This window comes from Colius striatus, chromosome 3 (genome assembly GCF_028858725.1).
Source record: "Colius striatus isolate bColStr4 chromosome 3, bColStr4.1.hap1, whole genome shotgun sequence".
In the NCBI taxonomy this organism is placed as follows: Eukaryota; Metazoa; Chordata; class Aves; order Coliiformes; family Coliidae; genus Colius; species Colius striatus.
Window position 1 is genome coordinate 23,574,199 of NC_084761.1, and position 25,731 is coordinate 23,599,929.

Sequence of the window (25,731 nt, forward strand, 5' to 3'; positions counted from 1 at the left end):
TGGAAATGGAAGGGACAGTTCTTTAATTTATATTAGTCCAATGTTGTAGATGAGTGATTTAGGTGTTAGATCACTTAGATAAAATACAGACAAAGGTATAAGTAAAAGCAATTTTCATGTGATTTTGTGAAACGTGACTTAACAGAGTTCAATGGCAGGGTTCATTCTAGTACTTACTAGAGGGGAGAAATACACAAGCAGAAATCATGTTGGGATTTATTATTTAGTTATAAGTTATAAAAGAAATTGCACAGAGATTGGAAACAAACAAAAAAAAAATATTGAAGGAGACTCTCCTGTTGAGTCACAAGGTTCAGAATGGTCCTCTGTGCTTTCTACAGTCCTTCTGAGAGAGAAGTCAAGGTGTGGCTGGATCCAAACCTAGTCTGAGACTTGATTAACAGCATTTATGTCCAATGGAATTAATGCAGAGGGTAAAGGGAAACTTTCAACAGTACTTAATAGCCAATTATCAGAGTGATTAAATGGTACTTATTAAAATCAACACAGTAATGTGGTATGAAGTTTTACATGTAGCTTCTGAATCGCAAACAACTATAGAGGTTAACCTAGATTTATGTCCTTTTGGCCAATTTTTAAATCAAATAAACCTTTATAGCCCAAATACTTAAATCTTAACTCTGAATCTGGATCTGTGGGAAACCCAACTGTAGTGTTTTACTCACTGTTTTCCATGATAGGCATTTGTCAGCAGACAACGATCAGCCCTTCATCAGCATGCCATTGTTGAATGGTGTTAGAAGCTGTCAAGGTCTCTTACCCTGAGAGTAGTCCCAGCTCAGCGGGAGAATCAGAGGCACAGTCTACTGTGGTTGCAGAAAGCTCCAAGGACCTCATTTCAGGACCATTATTTGTAAGTCGCAAGTAAAATCAACCTAAAAGTGAGCATTAAAGAACCTGGAGTTTAATTGTTTAAAATACTGTTAAATTTTGTTTGGGAATGAGATTTCTATGCCCAACTACTATCTTCTATTACTACAGCAAAAGCTTTTGAACAATTTTCACAAACCAAGCAATACTTTAAGGATTCGATCATATTATATTGTTCTCTACATAGGATAACAATTTATATCTATTACATGTTCATGAATTAGTGGAGAATCATTCTGTGGATTTGAAGTGTCATTCAGACAGCTTATGAAGCTGACAACATAAAAAGCAGGGATGCTAACCTGCACCAAACACATTGTCAGGAAGTTAGGAAATTGGTGCTCCCTGAATTCTGGTTCTGTCACTGTAGATCCAACCTTCTCCATCCATTGACGCTGTTATATTTTCCTCCCCCTAACAAAAAAGCATAACATAATTTCTTGGCTTTGTAAGAAAAATGCCTCTCAAAACTAAATGTTCAGAGCAGCTTCTGCTACAATTTGTAAACATATAAAAGGCTTTTTCAAGTTCTACTCAAATTCTCAGCACTCATACCACAGTTGCTCTGTACAGTCATATAAAACTGAATTCCAGCTTATAGACCTTTCCAGGTGTGTTTCCATGCTATTAAAGTGAAGTTACAGATGTAGTAAATCTTCCAAAATACATGGTTACTTATGCTAGTGATAACACATTAGAATGTTAGATGTCTTCCTTGGTACAGGAGAATTTGTCGTAATTTCATTGCACCGAATTTCAAGTTGTCCCTTACATGTTTCACAGATTAGCCTTAAATAAAGGTCTGACGTAGGCAGTATCTTTCCAAGTGAAATGTACCATCTCTTTGTAATGGAAGTAAGAATGAGATGGAAAGGAGATTGTGTCACATAGCCATATCCTCCACTCCTGGAACTCACCAAATCACAAGAGGGAAAGCTTTGCTATAACCTGTAGTAAGGGGCTAATAGGCCATTCTCTCTCACACCACAGAAAAGAAAAATAAACTGGGAAGAGTTATCCTGTGTTTTAGGTTGACTTTGAGACAAAACATCTCTTCTTTATCTTCATCTTTGAATGGTACTGATAATGTGCAACCTAATACTAAGGAAAATACTCTTCTTGGTTCTATAACTTCCTTATTGCTAATAAGTCACATTTGGGTAAAATACTGATCTTTAAGCCAATACAGAATTCAGTGTTATTTTTAATGGGCAGAAAATAAAAAAAAAATCTTAAATTTGATGTGCAAAATTACCAAAGGGGATAATAGTAAATGGATAATCAGTGATGCACTATATATTATCAACAGAATATGAATGAAAATGTATAGAAGCTGTAATATATACTATAATGAAATTATTGTCATCCCAAAATCACATAGTGATTTTTTTCCCCCAAGTACATCAGAATGGTTTCACCCTAAAACTGAATATCAAAATGCGTTACATGGCAACAGTTTCTTAAAATAGATCACTTTTATTTTTCTCCTGAAAACATTTTTGAACATGGTTAACTTTTGATATGATAATAGCTTTTTAACTATTTGAGGAGATCAGTTGCAAAACTGCTTAAATACTGTAACAAAATTTTAAGAACTTCCTAAAATGTTTTAATGCTTTAAGACTTCTTTCAACTACTTTCTTCAAATTGTCACACCTTACAAGTGTTTTTCTTCACTAGCTTGTTCCTTTGATATGTCAACTGTGGCCAGAACCCTGCTATTTTTTTGTGTCTAAGTTTTCTCTTGAAAGAAGTTATCACTCTTTGCCTGCTGTGTTCCACATTTACCATACATTACAAGATGATGCTTTTACTTCAACTGTATTCATACCAGAAGGAATCTGAGTTCATCCTGCTTGAAGCAATGCAGCCAACTTTCAAATGTTCTGTGAATGGATCAAAATGTCTCATTGCACACTGGACAGAAAACTAAGGAGATAAAGTGGTACTTATGTTACAAAGAACTGTGTTATACGGAGGATTAACTGGCTGTAGTGGTTTTGCCAGGGCCACGTTTTGGTAGCAGGAGGGCTACAGGATGAGTTCTTTAAACAAAGAGCTGCCAGAAGCTTCCCCTGTAGCTGATATGGCCAGCACCAGTCAATTCTAAGATGGACCTGCTGCTGACCAAGGCCTGGCCAATTAGTGATTGTGGTAACGTCTCTGTGAATAAGGTATTTAAAAAGGGGAAGAAGTTGCTGTGAAGTTGCTAAACTGCAGCAACAACAGGGCATGAGAGTGTTAAAACATCTCCACAGGCATCAAGGTCAGAGGAGAGGAAGGGAGAGCAGGTGCTAAGGCACTGGAAGAAAGAATCCTCTGTGATCTGCAGTGAGGACCATGGTCAGGTAGCTGCCCGTCTGCAGCCCATGGAGATCCACTCACAGCCCATGGAGGACCTTAAGCTGGAGTGGGGGGTGGATCCCCAAAGAAGGCTGTGACTCTGTGGGCAGTCCACATTGAAGCAAATTCCTGGCAGGACCTGGGAGTCTCTTCCTGAAGGATCGTTCTTCCCATAGATTGACCTACGTTGGGGCAGGTTGTAAGGAGCTGCCCCAGTGGGAGGCCCCATGCTGGAGTAGTTCATGAGGAACTGTAGCCCATGGAAAGGACCCACCTTGAAAAAGTTTGTGGAGGATGGTCTCCCATGGGAGGGACCCCACACTGTAGCAGTGGGAAGTGTGAGGAGACCACCTCCTGAAAAGAAGCAGTGGCAAAATCCATCTGTAATGAGATGACTCTAACCCCCATTCCCCATCCTCTGTGCCGCTGGGAGGGAAGGAGGGAGAGTCCTGGGAGGAGCAGGGGGATATATTTTAAGATTCAGTTTTATTTCTCATTTCCCTGCTCTGTTCTGATTATTCATTAATAAACCAAACTATTTCTCCCCACGTTGAGTCTGTTTTGCCCATGATGGTAACTACTGAGTGGTCTCCCTGTCCCTATCTTGACTGACAAACCTCTTATTATATTTCTCTCTCTCCTGTCCAGTTTAGGAGGGGGAGTAATGGAATGACTTGGTGGGCATCTGACAGCCAGCCAGGGCTAAACCATCACACTGACTCTACAGGAAATCTGTCATTCAACTGAAATTTTAAGTCCCAAATTCCAACTTCACTCCTTTTAACTTATTTTTCTTTGTGTTTTCTGGGAAGTTGTATGCTTGTGGTGGTTTGCAGGATCTTTATGTGATTCACCAGTCTCTAAAGTTCATTTGATGTTGAGTGGTCATTTAGATATTTAGAACACAGCAAAAAATTTATTTTTCTCTCCTATGCATGTGATGAAACAGCACTGACTGTAATCTTTTTTCATCTTAACATATGCTGATCAGAGTCCTAATGCATCTTAAAGGGAACGATATATTCAAGATGCAGACTGATTAAATCCAGCATGAAACTCACACATGTTCTTTGTCTCACTTTGAAACTAATGTTGCCACCAGACCTTACAGGACCATTTGTACTAACAAGAAGTTTGAAAACAACTCAAATTTAGATGCCTTGTATGTGAGAAACATGCATACAGGCAAACACTTCTGCTGTCCCTGGAAGTCATCTGTCAATATAACCTCAAGTGTTTGTTGCAAGTTGCAGAACTAGACCAGCTGTTGCAGCAGCAATGTCATTCAAACTACCGTATGTACAGTTGTCAGTTACATCAGTTACCATTATACACTCCAAATTAAACACTGCCAATTTTGTGAGAAGGTGAAAATGCTGTAGAGTAGTTAATGTTGACAGTAGTTGTTAAAAGGTCATTTGGAGACATTCATTAGTTGTTTGCTTAGCAGTCAGTCATTATTACTGGCAGTAGAAATTGGCAAAAAGCACTGTTATTGTCAGAAAGCATTAAAAGAGTGTCATTTGTCAATATGTACCCTTCTAAAGAGCAGCAGGCTAAGAAAAATTCATCTTTAAAGTTAAATGGAAAAAAATAGCATGAATACCTTGATATGGTTTTATCTGGTCCATTTTGGGACTAACCTATATTAGCAACCATTAGTCATTAAACTGCAAATATTTGTGAGGTAATTGGGGTTCCTGGAACACAAGGAGCAGCAGAGTAGAGAAGAGACCCACCAGGAGACGGCAGGTCTCTCAAAGGGATGGTCCTACTGGGAGGTGGGACCGCAGCAACTATGGGGGATTTAATTGTTCCTCAGGGAGTACGGCGACCAGGAGTGTGGTAGCCAGGGCACGGCACAGCAGTTGATGTGGGCAGGGTGACAAGGAAGGCTGGGCTGTGTCCTGTGTCTCAGTGGTGGACATGAATTCACTCAAAACTCCATTGAGCACTCCTGACTTCTGCCTCCACAAAAAGCTCCACATCGTCTTAACATGTAAAGCTTATAGCTCAAGTATTCACATCTCAAACCCCTTCTAAACTCTCTGCTTCAAATACCACTCACTCCTCACAGAGCCTCACTCAAAATCACTAAAATCTCAGTCTGCTCAAGCTTTTACTTAGCTCATTTCTGTGATCTTGAAGAACAGATTATCCTGCTTTCACCACTGGGAAGCCTTGAATCACCTCATTCAAAAATTATTAAATACTGATATTTAGAGAGAACCTAAAAGCCTCTAGTTCTAGAATCTGTACAAAATTCATAATAAATATAGTCCCAAAGCAGTATTTTAAAACAAATTATTTCAGTAAATTTGGTAAATAAAATTATGAGTTGTTCCTTTTCCCAAAGAAAATGTATTAGTATTTTGACAAAAGCATCAAATTTTTAAGTTACTCACCAGGTATTGACTACAGTCAAAAAAGTCAGTTTGTGGTCTTGAATTTGACTTTTAGTCTTACTAGTCCTCTTTTATACAGGTTGCGCAAACACCATGAAAATCAATCCTTGATTTCCTTAGAGACTCTTTATCAGCCCACTATCTTTGTTGAGAACAGAAAAACAGAAGAGCAAGCAGAAAGATTTTATTCTAAACTTCAGCTTCTATGACTCCACTATGAATTTTTTGCAACTCCAAGTCTCTTTGTTTACCTATCCACCTACATTTAACACAGTTTCTAAAGACATTATGAATTCATACCAAAATAATTCCTAAGTGAAATTACATATATTAAGAAACTATATCCCTTTTTTGTTCCAAATACTTCAGCAAACATTAACCACAGCACAGTTCAATTCAAATTCAGAAGAACGTGAAAGAAAAGTGTAAATCCAAGTTGCATCTCTGTCATTTTCCTTTGAAACATTTCAATTAAGGAATCAATGAACTTCTGGTTTACTCTGTCATATTATATTAAAAGCATTATTAAACCCCCCAAGCCTAAATATCAAGTCTTTCATTATTAGATATTTAAATATTTGTACTAACAGTCTTAAACAATGAGAATACACATTGCAGATCAGTGTGCCACTGTACAATTCAAGTGAGATAAATTATTTGGAGAAAGTATTCACAGAGCCTTAACAAAGCTGATTTTCCTATGAAATCTCAATAAAATTACTTCATTTTAATATGGGCACAATTATATTAATAATTTAGAATCATTATTTAATAACTTTCAGAATAAACACACAAGCACTAATAATGTTTTGAAACACTTTAAGAGCCTAGTAAGAAGCCATGTGGTTATTTATTGAACACTAATAATTTCCATGTTCCTTTTCCATGTTAAGCAAGGTGACTCATTCACCTGGGTAAAGCCAGTTCATTTTGTCAGAGGATAGGATCATGTGTCATGATTACTAATTCCCTACTTACTATCCCTTATACCTCTCTTCCTTCTGACAGGCCTCCAATTCCCTCACCACAGAACGATGGAATGGTTTGAGTTGGACTGCCCTGACTCGGGTGCAGAGTTTGGCAATTGGCCTTGATGAACTTCACGAAGTTCACATGGACACAGTCTTCTAACCTATCAAGGTCCTTCTGGATGACATCTCTTCCCTCTAGTGAATCAACTGCACCACTCAGCTTCTTGACATCTGCAAACTTGCTGAGGGTGCACCATTCGCAAACAGGAAACTCTAAGTTTATGAACTCCAGTCCAAAGAGATTAATTTTCTCTCACCAGTCTTTTGCAGTCCCTGATATTCCCAAGGACCTACAAGTCCATGGGATATGGTTTCTATACAAAAGGAACTTGTATCACACGCAATGCAAGGTCTAGCACAAACCAGACGTCACACCCTCAAACAATTCCCTGATTTCACGGAACTGCAACCATGTGTACAGGTTCTACACAATGATCAATAGACTGTATTGCCAAAATTTTATTTTACTTATAGAAAAACAATTGAGTGGTTGGTGAAGCCAGCTGGTAGGTAGGAAGCAGTTATAACTCCAAATATGCTGAGTCAGAGGCTATCTTATTTAACCTGAATTGGATCCAGTAGGGCCACAAAGATGTCTAGACTCTGCAGCAGAGTCCAGCTAGCAACTATGGTCCCATCTTAAGAGAGTCATAGTTACCCATGCCATAATAAGAGTGTCTTCAAACTGATTTCCTTGACATCAAGCACTCAGACTCTGTTTCATGGATATCTGCAGGTTCTCTTCTCAGCAATGTACCACATTTTCCCACTAGCAATAGGGAAGGAAACTTTTAAGATAAGTAATATTTTCAACAGAAATATCCATTCAAGGCAATACTACTAAATCCCACATTGAGGTGCTCAGAATGGAAATCCTTGATGAAAAACGTTGGTTATAAAACTCCATACAAAGAAGTTATTAAGAATTTGCTGGACAGTCCCTTCCTACTTGGGGAGGCAGACATGGCATATATTCAGGTCACTTGCAGCTCAGTCTCAGTATAAATTCTTGGTACAAGCATCTGAAAAAAAACCCTAACAACCAGTAAGTTTCTTGTCAAGTTAGCTTCTCCTCTTATCAGCAGTTTATATAATTAAAGAGCTTTTAAAGAATACTAGACAATCAGTAAAGCACTCAAAGATTTGTACTTCACCTTTCTTTCCATCTCTATCCCTGGCACAGGAAACATGAGAAACAAAATGAGAGAGATGACAGAAGAAAGAGAATGGATTGCAGAACAGCATCTGTGTTTTACAGTGTATTTTTTTGTTTACTATCTAGTTCTACATTTCCAATTAGGATGTTCTGACTCTGTTCTATAAGAAAGAAAACTAGCTAAATTATTGTAGTAGGCTTTCCTCCACTCTGTCCTTCACTTGATCGTCTGCTGTATGCATTAAGCTTTCTAGGAGAAACTGAAAAACTCAAAGTCAGTGTATGTCACAGGACCAGATTGCAAAAGCAACTATATGGAAACTGGCAATAGTATAAGTGTTAATGGAAGTCTTAAATCTTTGCTTTTAGTCAACAGCTTTGAGTACTAATTTTGACCTTGAACATCACTCTTTTTTTGCCTAGTTTAAGAGTTTTCTTTTTTTAGTCAGCTCATTAACAATGGAATTGAACTTTTAAATGAGTTTACTCAGTGGAAGAGGGCAACATCTCACTTCAAAGATTTACATGTTTTTAAGGGACTTATTCATGAACGTGTCTCATTTGTGAATCATAGAGGAATGGATGGTTACTCTGTTACAAAAGCAATAAAACATGCAATTTACTAAAATATTATATGAAAATATTATCCATGGAAGAATGATTCTGATTAGCTAACAACATAAGATACGTTTATGATTGCAAGCTTTATGACTATTTGATAACATAAAGTGTTATTTGCCTCTCAAAAGGAAGTAGTAGTACATAATGCATTTTCTGAGTTTATTGATGTGAGCCTTATAAATCACTCAACAAATTGCACTCTTCAGAAAAAAATCTACATCATATTGTTAAAAATGTACAGCATGCTAGTAAAATATTTCAGAGCTTATTTCTGATTTTCAATATATAATCAAAAGAAGGCACTTAGCACTGATAAAAACATAAATAATTTTACTAGGTACTGACATTTTATAATGACTGTAATTGACTTGAAGCAACTTGTTCTTTTCATTTAAAATAAGTAAATCATTATAACTTTTGGCAATAAGTTTCAGCTATGCTTACAAAAAGTAATAATACAAGCTAACTACAAGGTACACTAGAACGACACTTGTTTTCTTACATTATCCTCGTTGAAATACAACAATGACTATTATTAGATTATATACCTAGTATTTCCTTAATTTTTGGAGAGATTAAACTACCCTTCAGTGTGTCCACAGATCACATTTGCTCAGTAATTGTTTCAAGTTTTGTTGTGTTGATTAATCTATTACAAACAAATATTAATGGAATGCCACAAAGACATTTGCACTAAAATGAAATCTTGAGGCACTAGATCCTGAAACTGTCATATAGCTGCTGTTCTGGGTTACATGCACTCCAAAGTGAAATAACTATTCCTGCTACAGAAGTATGATGTGATCCATCATATGCTTAGTCTGGGAAGCTAATATATGAAAGATCACTGAAAATAATTCCTGGAATAGAAAGAAGTAGTCTATCTTAGTTACATATACAGCTTCTATTACTGTAGTAATTGAGTAACCAGTTCTCTTTGACATCATTATGCTCCTGTTAGGCAGTAAAGTATGTATAACACAGTGGAAGGTGTCAAGAGGTCAAATTATTTACGTGAGGTTATACAAACAGGCTCAGGCAAAGTAGAGAAAAGAGTATTCTGACATTAGCATGTGCACTGTGGAAACACTTTTTTTCTGGAATACAATGGAAGTCTCAAACAGTATGGCTTTCCACTGCTGTTAAATCCAACTTAGCTTATTCATTACATAGTGGGTTCAATACTTGAAAATTTTGACACACGGCACTCTTGTACAGGTTAACCCAAATAATGTTTAGTTTCTAGGAACAAGACAGTCTTTGACTTTAGGAACAATATCTGTTATTATTATTTTTATTATTACTATTTTAAAGACTGATAACTAACTAAGGACTGGGAATTATTATTTTAATGTCACTTCAAAGATCCTGTGGACAAGAAAGTGTTTGGCAATAGAAAGAACTTGAAAAAATGAAGAATTAATGAAGTATCTGTTTCACTTGAGTTTATATTAAGGAAAAACTAGATAGAATGCACTGAATAGACTATGGCAGATCAGGATTATCCAAGCACAAAAGAGAAGTATTTTAAAAAAGTAAATCATCAACCAATTTAGTAGAAATGACAGGATAACCTTTTCTAGGTTGGTGATCTGAAGTTTCATTAAGGCACAGGTTTCTCAGACAATTTTTGGTGGAGATGTAGGTATTCAGATTGTAGATGTTCCACAGACAGCTCATTAGTCACACAGTACTCAGGTCACCAGGCTCCTTCCAGTTGAAAAACTGCACTGACATACAATAACAACAACAACAAATAATTAAAAATGTATTATTTCTATTACATTTGTCTGTAAGCAATTTTTATTATAAAGAGGTCACAGGCCTGTTGCTGTCAAAGAATGTTCTCAGTGAGACAATAAAAGTGTTCATAGAACAATCTCTATTAAAAACACAGCCCATACTGTAGAAGTTTTCAACATCACTACTTAGAGCTGTTCCATTTGCCTTGTCTAAAGATATCACTCCAGCCATCTGCAAGCATCCAGTAGTTAATTTCTGCTTCCCTTGTGACCTAGCTTGCATTAATTGCTCATCTCCTAACCCAGATTATTCATTACTACCAGCCAAATTGAAATACAACTAAAAAATCATCTTCCCAAAACTTTTACAACAGTTTAAGTCTCTTATATTTGTCACTGTATATGGATTTTCTCATTTTCACCTTTTCAACATTTGTTATTTGTAAGGCAGTAAGACCACAAATATGTTGGAGAAGAAAATGGTCTATTTAAAATGTTACTAATTCACATGTTCTTTAGTGAAATCAGTTCTTGAATAAGAGACTAGAAAACTACCAAATTCCTACAGCAGAAGCAGCCACATGAAAAGTTAAGGACAATATCTTTTTGGCATTTTCCTCCACACAATCATAATAGGAAAGAAGAATCTGCAAAAAGAAAAGGCAGAATTTGCTATACCAGAATGAGCTATAGTCCTTATTCTGTAAAATCCAAGTAGAATAAGAATTCCACTTAAATCAGTGAGATACCAGGTCACCTCTATAGATCATCTGCCTCCCCAGATAACCTCTCCACCTAAAGGAAGCCTTCTCAGAGAGCCTGTGAATATTGGGCAACTGCACAGCATCTTCTGACAATGAAACAAGAAGTAACTAGTGTTGTGGAGAGACTCCACATCATAGCTGCTTCAGTATCCTCATATCCACAGGGACAGGCATGAACTCCCTTAGTTCACCTTCCCAAAATCATTTCTACCTCTCAAAAGGACTGCTCAACTTGAACTCTAGCCAATATCTAAAAGAATGGCAGAATTTCCCTGCAAAATGTTTCATCTTTCTTGCTTACAGAATAGAGACCAAGGGGTATAACTCCTGAGAAAAAATCTAGGCATGGATGGTAAAATCTCTGGTGCACACCTGCAGCAGTGGTCTACTGCTTGCCAGGCAACAAATTTTCTTGCCACAGCCAAGATCGAAGTGATTACTTGTCACAGACACGAGTATGCAAAGCTAACTGGCCTAGGCTGGAAACTCTGCTATAATCACTAACTTTCCACCACTTCATGACATGAAAGGGATGCTTTCCAAATACAATGAAGTAATACATGTAAATGAACGTACTTGCAGCTTTCCCACTCCTGCCCTTTACTCCACTATCAGCAACGTGGTCTTCTTTAGAAATTGAAGGATTGGGGAGGAGGGAAAGTGGGGCAGATAGTTCTCTCTTTTAAACTTCAACTCCAGAGCTCATGCAATGCACTATGAATGCTTTTTTTTACTCATTAAAATCTTGAAGGAACAAATAGAAGGATGCAAATAAAGGCTATAAAAGTTCAGACTGGCTGCTGTTGCAATGATGAGCTAAAAGCAACTGAAGGAGTTTAGCGTGATACTTTTGTTAGTCTGAACTGTGTTTACTAAGTTAAACACAGCTCATTCTTCTCACAAACTAATCACAGTTTTACCTTAAAATGTCTTGATCAGTCTGACATGCTAATCAGTGGATTAATTAGCAGTTTGGAACAGCTACATGACACTGGACTTCTGTCTAAAGAAAGACTTCTTCCTAGCTGCTCTTCATGTCTCTATGGTTCAAGAAATCACCTGTCAAACCAGTAACAAAAGATAATTAGTCCATCACTGCAGCTGTTTGCATTTTGTCTTTTCTATCTGCAAAACTCGAGGTGTTTGGATTGTTTTTCACTTCTGGTAGTAAGAAAGGAAGAAACTCCTTTAAGAGCTCAGTCTTTCATTAGTCTTCCTAGTGAACATACTACTCAGCTATCACTGTTAAAAAAGTTACAAAACTTTGTGTTAATAAACTGGTTCCTTGCTGAATCACATACTGCTTTTCCCAATATCTGGTATTGAGATGAGATGTACATGCTCCAATGTATAGATATTGTAGATAAGTACATCTCATAGTTAATGACCTGAAAGCTGACTCTAAATTGCCTCAATATTAGATTCACATTCTCCCTGAGGAAATGTAGAATATTTATGAAATAGTGCTTTAAGGTTCTTGTTTTAATCACTAAAACATCTACTCATTTTAAATAATCTATTAAAGCTTCTGCAATCTCATGTTTTACGTTATGGCTACATTAAAATCAAATTAATTATTTTAGCTTCAAATTGGATGTTTTAACAGGAATATTTAAAGGATGTGTTATCTTGAGTATCACTAGAACATCAAATACTTACTGTCCATGCAAGGAGTTGCCTTTTGCTCATGGTATATAAGCAAAAGAAGAGGACTGATCGTAAGATGTGTTAATTTACTCAAACTACATATTATATTAAATACTGAGAAGTATGTGTTCCTCAGGACAGTATTATTTTTCACCTGTACATTGTGTAATTCCAATGTCTTAATAACTTTTGAAACCACGGCTCTCTGGAGTTCTGTCCAAATGCAAAGAAAACATATAGTGGAACTCAGAAGACAGTGTTCCCAGTGCAAACCAGAGTGAGTTGGACAAAGAGTTGTTCCTCCAAAAGTCTGCTGGAATTCCATTACAGTGACAGCGAAGGGCAAGATATCCTACAGTCTATCCTGTGTGGCAATAACAGGTGTGTGATGCTGCTATTACAGCATCAGAATCACAAAAAAAAAAAAAAAAATCACAGGAAAAATGGTAAAAGTCACTGTAAATCCTAACCCCATGTAAATAAGAAAGAAATGACAGATGAGTTGGCAGCATATGTGGTCTCTCCACAAACAGCCCCACCTGGTATCACAGCAACAGCCAGCTCAGAAATCTGCATGGCAGCACTAGCTTTCTTTTGCATAAAACAGTGTAAAATAATGAAGAACTTTTTGTTGTGGCATTTCTGAAACCAAGAAACATATTTTAAACTTCCTAGTATTTAGTTCAGTGAGAAATGGATTTATATTAAAAATCAAAACTGAAATGTAGAATTTTTCTATAATCTGAAGTAAATACATAAAGGACTAGTATTTGTTTCTGGCTAAAAGTAGCTTAACACATGCCATGGTCACAACATAGGAAGGAAGAAAAACAATTAATCTCTTCAGTATTGCAAGAATCAAAGGGAGCAGAATGATAAACCAGGTCAGAGATGGAATTATGTAACATCCTCAAACCAAATTTAACAGATTCTCCGTTGTCTATTTGAAAAAATATAACCCTTACAAAAAGGATTGTGTCTCAAAACTTTTGTCTAAATTCCAACTTAACCTATTTTTGCTATTGGCTGTAGCAAATACACGTTTCATTTAAACAATTATGTCATTAAGTGTTTGGATTAAGCATGTTTTGTAGTCTATCTGCAATTAAATATTAGTGGCTTTACAGTGGGAAATCTCTTATTACAGTGAGTGTAGTGGTTGATCTCATTTATACGCAAGCTAGCCATCATCTAATTCCTTACATAATGTATAAAAAGAGAACTTATTTCAATATAATCCCAAATGCACATGACAGCAGAAATAAAGGGCTTTCAACTTTACAGTATCCATTACAATTAATTATCCATAAAGTCCTTGGCATAAACTGTGAAAAACCCCTTCTTTTTGAATAAAAATAACTCTATCAAAATTATACAGGCACCTGAACTAACTACAAATGGAGGCAAATATTCACTCACATTTTGTTACCAACAAAGGCCTTTTCTCTATGAAGTTGTTTGACACAGGATTTTATTGCTTTCTATTTTGAGTATAACAGCATAACATTTTTTACTAGCATATAAACCTAAGAATGCACATTTTATGATATATCAAGAGATAAGGACAATAACAAGAGAAAAAAATGAATATTTTATGTCAGTTCTGTGCCTTTGTAAGATCGGTAGTGCTATTTCATAATCACTCAAAAAAGTTTGTTCAGTGTCGGTTAAACTAACCATTAGGCTAACTCATTAATTAAGTAAATGAGATATCTCTCAGAACCATTGATAATATCTAAGTAGAAATAAAATCCAAGCAAAATATATGCTAGAAATATATAAGTGGTAGAAGTGAATCACATTAGGTTGAAAAACCTACCTTGAGTCTAAAAATATTTGTTTACTTAGAAGATTACTGAGCTGACAAAAGCTCAAAACTTTATAATGTATCCTTTCTCCCTTTAGGATAGAAATACCATGAAAGAAAAGTAGCATTTTACCATTTCAATTCTGTATTAAGTCCCATCTTCTTGACATCTCATTTGTCAAGGTTAATATTTGCTTTTCATTGTCCCTAAATAAATTTTGCTTATTATATATACTAAAGTTATCTGGCATTTTATAGGAGAGTGAGAATTTGCTGTGTTGTGAGCTCTGTATTGTAGATATTTTAAACTCTATCCGTCCTCCGGGTGAAATTATTTCTGTAACAATGGCTGTTCCAGGTGTCTATTTTGGGATGGACAAAGTTGTCATTAAAATACAAATGAAACAAAATTCAGCAGAATAACTGCTCCTCAGATTGCTTCATACTTGTTTCACAGCTTTTCAAGTACCAGCACTTACATTTGTATGGATTTTATAATGAATGCACATGAGACAAAGGAAGTGCTGACTCTTTTTTTTTCCTCCAACCTGTTCATTTCTGCTTCTCTTGCCTAAGTGAGGTGCAGCGTACCACCAAGCATATTAAAAAAAGAAAGATGAACAGCAGTGGAGTAAGTTTCTCTAACAGTGTAATAACCACTATACAGCTTCCCTCATAAGGCACTAAGTGTAACTAGTGTAGCGCATTATAAAAGAATGACACCTGTGATTTCATTTTCTCTATAATGCACAACTAGAAAGAAATTACAGTTTGGAACACTATTAAAAACTAACAAGCATGCTGCCTAACCCTTCGCTCTCAGTCTACATACAGGTTCAATGTATTAAAGTGATCATATAACATTAGTTTGCCTAAGAATCTCAAATAAGAGACTTAAATATCACCAGTGAGAGGTTTGGGAAGTCTTAGAACATTAGTCTGATTTTCTACTTCTTGAGGTCTCCTGAAGATGTTTTCTATATAGCAATGCTGCCAAAACCATCAGCAAAATTATCAGCTAGCAGTATGGAAGACTATGATGGTATTTCATTGCCATTTTAAGTACACAGCAGAACATCCAAGTAAGACATTGCTGGACTCACACTTTGAAGTAAATCTTAAACAGATATATGTTATCAATAAGGTACTTTCTCAAAGGAAATGTACAAGACATTATTAAAACTGCATTGTTTCTTGAAAATCATTTAATATAAAGTGTTTAATGCTGCTAAAAGTACCATTGGCCATAGCACAACTAACACAGGTGGCAGAATATCAAAATATATTCCCAAGTATTCTGCTTCAGAATCGGTTAACTATTTGCTTAGCAGGTCATTTCAGAACTCACTGCAAACTGGCAAGGGACAGTAAGCTCCCACTGAAATATATTCAGGGAAAAAAAAAACCAACCCAAACAACAACCCAGCTTTTGGAGTTATCATAAAAATACCTGTGAATTTTCCATAGAGAATAAGGCTATTCTGAGAGACTACAGTGACAAAAGGAAGATTTCCTGAGTTAGTAATATTTACTCAAATAATCCAGGTCCTAAAACCGTTTACAAAGACTTTTGAAGAAAATAATGATCAAGGAAGTCAGGCCACATCATCACTTCTGCCAAGCTCTATAATTGTCTAGGGCTTTTTACAGGTAACTACCATTTTGCTTAACAGCAAAACAAGGAAGGAATTTGAGTCTATTCATTAATAGACTTTTTTTTTCCTAAGGATGTGACTGTAGCTTTTTCTCTGACACCATTTCAGCAATATTGTAGATCTCTGCAGAGAGGAAGAAGTAGAAGCACTCTCAATGCATTAAGTTTATTTCATTTTCTATTTTTATTTTATTAAGTTTATTTTGACAAGTTAGAAAGTTTTAAACTTCTGCTGTCCATTCTAGTATTTCAACTTAACAGTTTCAAATTGAACTGCTCTCCAGATATACATGTGTCTAGGAGCTCTAAATTATGTATCGTAGATACAGAGAGTAGAGTAGTTAGGTCAGAATGTACTTGGTACTCTGTTATTTTATCCATATCTCTACCCGGGTTTTTAATAGCCTTCAACATCCTACTTTTGGTCATAAAAGACAAAGCTAATTGGACTTCACAGAGGACAGAGAAAAGAAAACGTTGCCATCTTCTGAAAATAACTGTCTCAAAGGCTTGTAACTTTAAAGTACCTTTTATCTCTCTTAAGAGAAGCAGTCACCTGTTACCTTTCTCATAACAATGGGACAGTTTATACGTGTACCACAAAACACAAGCAGATGGTAACATAAGCAGTTCCATTACTACTGTGCACTGGCAGTGATACCAGTGTTCTGTATGTATTTGGGGTTACTGGCCAGAGCCCCTATTCAGGAATCCAGTGGCACTATAGAAAGTGCTGAAACACTGTATAATGCCCTTACAATAAGATCCACAATTGAGAGTTAGATCAAACTACAAGACAACAAACCTGAAAAATTAGGAAAATCTGCAAAAACAATTGCTATTTTTCTAGCCACGGTAATACACCAGGGATTAATTGAAATACATGATTTAACACATGCTTTTATTCAAGTTCTGGTCCTGTATACAGCACCTCAACAAATGAGAATTCTTTACAAATTAAAGAACAAAGCACTGACATTAATATAGCTTGTTACACAGGAAGTTGTTTCTCATCATGGGATAGACTTAATCAGTAAGATGGATATGTAATGAAAGTAAAGAAAATTGAGAAGCAGCTAGGAAAATTGGAGTCAACTCAGACTAATAAAAAAATGCGACAAAGTTAAAAAAAAAAAAAGATTAAAATGTATCAAGAGGCTAGCAAGAAAAAAGAAAAGAGTGGTTTAGATGTAAAATTAGAAAAGGCATATTAACACAATGATCTGGCAAACCAGAATCCACAAGGGAGAGCTCAAGTAATAGAGAGAGATGAGGAAAACCAGCTTGGATTATTTTACAGTTCAAAAACTAGACAATCTTCCTTGACTTCAATCCCAAAACCAAGTCCCAGATGTTCTGCTGATGTTAACTGAATGAGTGAAGATAAATCTCCACTAAATGAGTGGAGGATATATCTACATAAGCTCTGAATCAGTTTCCTTTAGATTTAATACATATTATAGACACATTTCAGAAACTCTTAAAAATCCTTCTACCTGGCAGCAGTACACAACCAGTCCCCTCAAATCAGCCAAATGTGGAAAACTGTATGAAGTTATTTAACTTCAAAGTTAATTCTCAGTGTCAATGTAAGAAGTCTTCCTTCTTCAAAAGTTAAATTTATGCTCTGCAGATTCTGAAATGCATGAGTTACAGTGTCAGGAACATGCAATTGAGAATGGTACCACTTACTCTCCTCAACTGTATCCAGATTTCAGTTCATTGTGTTTATCCTGAACATAGTTCTGCAGTCTATTATTCCAAGTCTGTTCCAAAATCTCAACTGATGTAAGATATTATAATGTTATGGTAAAAAAAAAAAAAAGCTTTAAAACACAAGCATTTTGAATCATGTTTAATGCTATGAAATGAAGTAAAGCAGTTGTGCAAAGATACAGTATGTTCTGAAGCATGGACATTGGTGACATGTTAGCATTTTTACATTATTGCTATAACACAGCAAATAATAAATCTCATATATTTCAAGTTTAAAAGTGTCAAGCTTTATCACAGGATGTTCTTTCCCTTTGCGTGGTGGTTGGTTTGGGGGTTTTGCAGGAGGTTTGAAAGGGGTGGTGTGATGTCTCCCTTTTCCTTACTCTAGGAAACTTCTAAGAATGCTGACAGAAGAGTGTTTAGCTCCAGTGAGTGATATGAAGTTTGACATGAACTTAGTCAAAGGCAGTAGCATAACAGTCATACCTTGCTAAAGAATATCAATTCCCTGCACCATGATTTTAAATTGAGGAAGATGATATCTACCTACAAGAAGAAAGAAGAAGCTTCAATGGTACTCTGCTCAAAACTGAATTTTGCCCTAGCAAGTCTTCCATGATTTTCTGATTAAATGTTGTCTTGATAGACAGCACTATTTTAACAAGAAAGAAACTTGCGTCTAAACTTGTATTTTCTATAGCACTTTGGGCAACTACTCAGTAAAGCTTCTTTTCAGTTGTTACAGAGAGAAGGTAAGAGAGTATATCATTATAAGCTTGCCCAGGTTTCAAACTAAGATTTCACCTCTAAAATTCTATTTGAGTAAATTATATTCTTCTTTCAACTTACTTGAAAAGACCTTCCAAGATAACTTATTTCATAGATAAAAAATATTGCAATAAAACTGATTAAAATGTATTACATTATTTATAGTTCAAAGTTATCTTTGCTTCAGGCAAGGTATTTATACCTTTCAGCAGGATTAACTATTTTTATCAAGGATTTTTTTAAAGTATGTCACTCTTAATTTTAATTCAATCCATTACACCTATAAGTCTATTCTGGAGATATTTCTGAGCTTTTTTTTCCCACAATAGATGAGCTTAATGTATACTTCAGTGGGAGACAGGATGGGTGGTTGGAGAGATACGGAGAGATGATCCACATATCAGTCTCCTAACAGAAGAATTTAATATTAAAAGAGAGAGAGAAGAAACATACACACTGGTTGGTATTTCAGACTCTCTTCAATCTATTTTCTCTTTCATTATACCTGAAAAAAAAGCTGAAGCAAATCCTTACATTTCCTACAGGAGCAAGTGTTATTATGGGCCATTAACATATACAAACTTCTGTGGTTTGTTGACAGACAATTTGACAGTGGTGTCAAGAGTGTGATTTCTGTATGGGTCTCCTAAATTTAAACAAAAAGCTTGCACAAAGCACACAGGACAGAATCATAGAATGGTAGGAGATTGAAGTGACCTATAAAGAACATCCAGTCCAAATCTCATCCTAAAGCAGATTCACTTAGATTAGGTCACGCCAGGTGGGTTTTGGAAACCTCTAGACTCCACAACCTCCCTGGGCAGCCCATGCCAGGGCTCTGTCACACTTAGAATGAAGAAGTTTTTCCATATATTCAAGTGGAATTTTTCGTGTTCCAGAATTTGTCCATTATCCCTAGTTCTATCACTGGACACTAGAGAAAAAAGTGTTGCCCCTTGACATACACCTTTTAAATGCTTGTATGTATGTAATATTTGCATGTTCCTTCTATATTAAAAGTTTAAAGTATTTGTTCAGCAAGTTTCTACACATTCTAAATGACATTTTCCCCAAAAAGAAAAAAAAAAAATATTCTCTCTTGAGGACAAATGGAAGTGCCTGATACTAAAAAATAGCCAGTCTAGTACTTTCAGATCTATTTCTAAAAATGCCAACACAAAAAATTGCTTTTCACTCTGACTGTTCTGAAGTAAATCGATTTGGTTTAGTAAGCATTATCCAACTTCCTTGGGGTCATCTGGAATAAGTTGATATATCCTTTGCTTCATAACATAGCATTCACGCTAACAAATTATTTTGCCATCTTACCTGTCTCAAAATTTCTGAGCAGCTAATGAGGTAGTTGTGGACTTCAAACTGATTAGATGTAAACCAGAACTTACTCTTTAAAGTTTATGGCATTTTTTCAATGTTTGTTTTACATCTAGTACACTTAGTGCTTTGATTGAGACATAAAAAGCAAGTGTGATGCTTTGCACAACATCCTCAGGTAGTGTGAAAGGAATGCAGGTTTTACATGGTATTTTGCTGATATTTTTGATTTTGAGGAGGAATTTTCCACTGTCTTCTGTGTTTTTGTCATGCATTTTTGCTTTATGCAGCAGCTTACATTTGAATGACACATCAAACACACTAAAAGCTCTTTGTTATGTTTTATCAGTGTTTTCCAGCTCATGTCCTGCTTCCATACAGTCAAGCTTGACAAAGGAATTCTTGTTGGCTAAGGAATTAAACTCATAAAATTTCATCACATTTCTGCAGATTGTTTGAATTCTGGATTATCCTTGTAGGACATATGCATATATAGCAACTGAAAGTACAGTTTCCTCTCAAGAAACAACTTGAGTTGTTTAGCAGGTAATAAGTTAAAAAACAGTACCTATTGATCATTTCTGAACCCTGTCACTCAGAAAACAATCTAGAATACCTTGCTTCTTGGGCAATTGTTTTAGGTGCAATTCAAATACACTGGTGAGGTTAAAGTAAAAAAATATATGCTCCCTTTTTTTGTTAAACAACGCACACCGGCCATGAAGAGCTGAAGTATACTAGCTCTCCCAAAAACATTATTGCGAAAGACTTTGTTTTTTCAGGGAATAAAAATTACATTTTGTCTATTTGCCACAACCAGTATCTCAATAACTCATAGGAGACATCATTCTATTACTCATGCTGTTATTCAGCTTTCAAACATTTAGAATCATAGAATGGTAGGGGTTGGAAGAGACCTTTAGAAATCATCTAGTCCAACCCCCCTGCAGAAGCAGGTTCACCTAGATGAGGTCTCATAGGAACATGTCCAGGCGGGTCTTGAAGACCTCCAAGGAAGGAGACTCCACAACCCCTCTGGGCAGCCTGTGCCAGGGCTCCCTCACCCTCACAGTGAAATTGCTTTTTCTTATATACAAGTGGAACTTTTCAGGCATCGTAACACAGAGTACATCCTTCATGCGAGATGAAACATATCCACCACTGCATAGAGCAAAATACTGAAGACACTGTGAACCATCATTAGCATGAAATTCCTATTATTTTCTAGGAAGCTGGTTTACTTTCATATAATGTGGATATTTTGTTTTTCAAGAATAATTACAGGTTCCTGTGAAAAGCAATAGCTTTTTTTTTTTTAAACTGTACCATAAAGTATTTAATTAGAATGTTCCATCAAAATTCGCCTAACACAAGCCACCAACAGTGACTTTTTTTCATATGTATATTTCTACCCTTTATCTTGATACATAATTATTTTCACACAGCATTTATTTGCAATAGCATAGTTACTTCTTGATATCTTGTAATCTTTTCAAGTTGTGGATATTATTTTTAAAACATATGGTTTTCTTAGAAATTTCAGGATAGAAAAAGCAAACACTAAGGATTTTAGACTGGCCTTAGTATGAGAAAGTATGTTTTTGCTATATTTCCAGTAGAAGTTTGGATTTTGTATATGCTGCTTGCAAGGTCCTCTTCTCAAATAGCTTAAACATTCTGCAAGTAGCAAAGCAATTCCATATATTCTTTTTAATTGTCCAAAAAGGACAAGGTATTTTTAAGATAAAGAATACAAAGCTTTAGGTCTTCAAAAACATCATAAATTTTCCAATCCTAAATAGAAAAACATTATTCTTATTATGATGATTGAATATCCTTCAAAATACTGTCACTTATTTTTATTATTTGAAAATGTCCTCTCAAAGAGAGGAGACTAATAAGAATACTTCTCCTTAGGCCATAGTCATTAGACATTATTTATTACTGTGACTTTTCATAATAATATATTAAAGATGTTATGTAATAGATGTAACCATTTGTAGAAAGGAGCATTAGATAAAGCATTCTCATCCCATCCACTGTTTTTTGTGTTGGATCCAATGCTTTCCTCTGAATTCTCTTTTAGATGGAAGACACTTTCTCTGTGTTATTTCTGATGCTTATTTCAGACGGAACTGGTTTGTTTCACTCCAAATAACTGTGCTGTTGAAGGGAAAACCTATGGTTTCAAAAAAGATTTTAAAGCACTCTTTCCCAATGCTGAAATACCATTCTGGATTAGAATATGACTTGATGTAACACGCCTTGCACAGAAAGGGGCCTAGCACCAATGCTAGTGCAAAAGTAACATTTTCTGCCCTCTGACAACCCCAAGGCAAACGCATCCAAAGCTGATCCCCTATATTCAGCAATCAATGCTAACAAAGCAGTCTGTAGTGGGATAGATTCTCTTCCATAACACAATGATGACTTTGGAAAGGATGATGCAGGAATTTTGTGCACTCTTACTGAAAAAAAATAAAACAGCTACGAAAACATAAAAAGGTCCAAACCCTTTTTTTACTCTTGTCTGTTCTCAGTCTATATTTTCTGTTTCTTCATGCAACATATGTTCCCCAGCACATACTCTGAATCTGCTCAGTCTCCCATGAAAAGCAAATATGGAACTATATTGCCTTTCACTTTCCCTCCATCTCAACATCAATAAAAATAGATAGAATCTGGTATCTTAAATAGCAGCAAGGTGCCAAGGTCATTACTTATTTTTACACCTTGTTACTTTTTACAGTACTATGTCCTTTCCAAGCAGCTAACACATGCATTATATCATATATGTCTGCACATTACTTCAATACAAAAACTAAGGCAGATTTAAGAGAACAGAGCTAGATTAGCAGATTCTTGTTCATTGTAGCACATATAGCAATACAAAAAAAAGAGTAAATTTCTTATTATTGAGACTAAACAGGATAACAACCTGATCATTCAGTGAAAAATTTCTACAACTAAATAAAATAAAAATGAGAGAAGTTAGTCCATCATGTAACACTGTAGCAAGGATCAAAGCCAGATGTTATCATATGGATAAAAGTATTCCAACATCCTCTCTGTTAAACCCTACAGTTCTATCACATGTAAAATTCCATCTATCCTTTATTTATACCAACATTTAAATATACTGATGTCATAAAATCATCATTCCAGATAAAGTCCTCAAAGTTAAAGTGAACAGCAAACATCCTGCTGTAAATTCCTCTAGCAAAGAGATCAAAGGATAAGGAAAAATCACAGAATCACAGGATCTTAAGAACTGGAAGGGACCTTGAAAGATCATCTAGTTCAACACCTCGCTTGCCAGTGCAAGGCCGCCTAGAGTACATCACACAGGAACTCGTCCAGGTGGGTTTTGAATATCTCCAGAGAAGGAGACTCCACAACTCATCTGGACAGACTGTTACAGGGCTCCTTTATCTTCACATCAAAGAAGTTTTTCCTTTTCTTTGGAATCTCTTATGTTCTACCTTGTATCTATCTCCCCTTTTCCTATCGTTGGACATCACTGAAAACAGTTTGTCCCTATCCTACTAACATTTAGGCAGTTGTAAGCTTAAATGAGATAATCCCTCAATCTCATCTTCTCCAAGCTAAAGAGCCCCAGCTCCCTCAGCCTTTCATCATAAGGGAGATGCTCCGCTCCCTTCATTATCTTAGTGGCCCTGCGCTGAACTCTCTCCAGCAGCTCCCTGTCCTTCCTGAACTGAAAGGCCCAGAACTGGACACAAGATTCCAGATGTGGTCACACAAGGGCAGAGTAGAGGGGGAGGAGAACTTCTCTTGATCTACTGCCCACCCCCCTACTAATACATCCCAGGATGTCATTGGCTCATAGCCATCCAGCTGTGCATGAGGACCCCCAGGTTCCTTTCCTCTGCACTACTCTCTAACAGTTAATTCCCCAACCTGTACTGGTACATGGGGTTATTCTGTCCCGGATGCAAAACTCTACAGTTGCCCTTGTTGAATTTCATTAGATTTCTCCCTGCCCAACTCTCCAGCCTGTCGAGGTCTCATTGAATGGCAGCACAGCCTTCTGGTGTGTCAGCCACTCCCCCCAGTTTAGCATCAGCAGCAAACTTGCTGACAGTGCCCTCTCTTTCCTCATCAAAGTCATTAATGAATATATTGAATAAACCCAGCTCTTATTTAAATAGTCTCTAATAAATTTCAAATTCAAGTTTCAAATTCAATTCATCAAGTTCAAAGGAAGGTGAATGGATTTTAATTGGTTGCATTGGACATTTTATTTCAATAAGAAAGCCATCTTTTGCTCTAAGCAATATTGTCAATGTATACAGAAAGTCAGAAAATGCAGGAAGCAAGAGACATATTTTGTCACTAACCTTTTCACTAATGGCAAAAAATAAGAGAAAAGTGACACAATACTACTCCTTGGATTAATAAGAATGATAACAAAATATAGATGGAATTAATATTTGAGAAACTAAAGCACATGGGCTAAAATGTCTGGTGAAAGTAATGCCTGATCAATTACTTTCTAACTAAAGTTCTTAAAATAATGAGAACCGAATCTGACATTTAAAGAAAAGAACACTTGTCTATTTAATTAAGTCGGAAAGCATATTGGTTCTATACTTTTTCCTTTCATTATGGCATTATATAAGCAGCATTAGAACAGAAGGAATCCCAGGTCTCATACTTCAATAACTTCGCTTCCTAAAACTGGGCTTCACAATATCTCAGCAGCAAAATAATGCATTATTACAGTTTGGCACTCTGCTGCTTTGACATATTAATAAGTATTTAGGTAGGATTATTTTGCATTGGTTTGGTTTTTATTTTTTTCCCTTGACTCTATGCCTCAGGATAATTACAGACTGTCATTATTATAGATTTCATAATACCTCACTAGAATACCTTGTTCGGTCAGCTTCCCTAATCACACCAGTCATGCCAGAGGGAAAGACACTGCTATCATAAAATCAAGATTTTTTAGACTGATTTTTTTGGGGGGGTGAAAAATTGTATTAAAATTGTTTCTACAAGATTTCCTGCCCTTAATAGTACTATGTAGGAATTTTACTTTGGTGAGTTGATTTTGACAAAAAAAAAAAAAACACTAATAAAATCAAATATTACATGCAGCAGGAAATAGGGACTTGTCTATAAATCTTTGGGGAAACTACCTATCATAAGCTTGACAATATGAACCCAGCTTTAGATAAAATATGACCACTCTGCTCCTGACATGTTCACAACGTATCTGTAACAGTCAATTTACCTGAGAGTGTTTCCCCTAAAAATCTCTGTTGTCCAGAGAAAAGGTAAGGACATTGCAACCTATTTCATTCATATTTCATACACTATAGTAGAAGAGATGCCACAAAAATGCAGAAAAGAAGAAATTTTTTTGCTTGGGTTTTTTGGGGCTTCTTTTTTACTTTGTTTGTGGTTTTGTTTTTTTTCTTTTCAGGGTGCAGGTAATAAGTAATATTACTTTTGGAAAAACAGATTCTGTAACAAAGAGATTCAGCGGTTCCAATATTCTCTGTCCTTAACAATGTTCAAAACAAGATTCTGACCAACCTAATCTAGTTAGACCTAATAGGAGCAGAAGGTTAGAATAGCTGACCTCCAGCTTCCCTTGCAGTCTAAATTATTCTATGACTATACATGGCACAATATTATTGTTGACAGAGAGTCTGTTTAGGATGTTGGTCATCTTCAAGTTGATTGTAACTCTAACAGAAATTTTCTTAGTGCTAATTTGCTAAAAAACTAATTTAAGTTGAGGCTGTAGGAAAAAAAAAGATTAGTCAAATAGCATTCCATATCAGAATAAAATATCATCACCTTCAGAAAGAGAATATGGTTA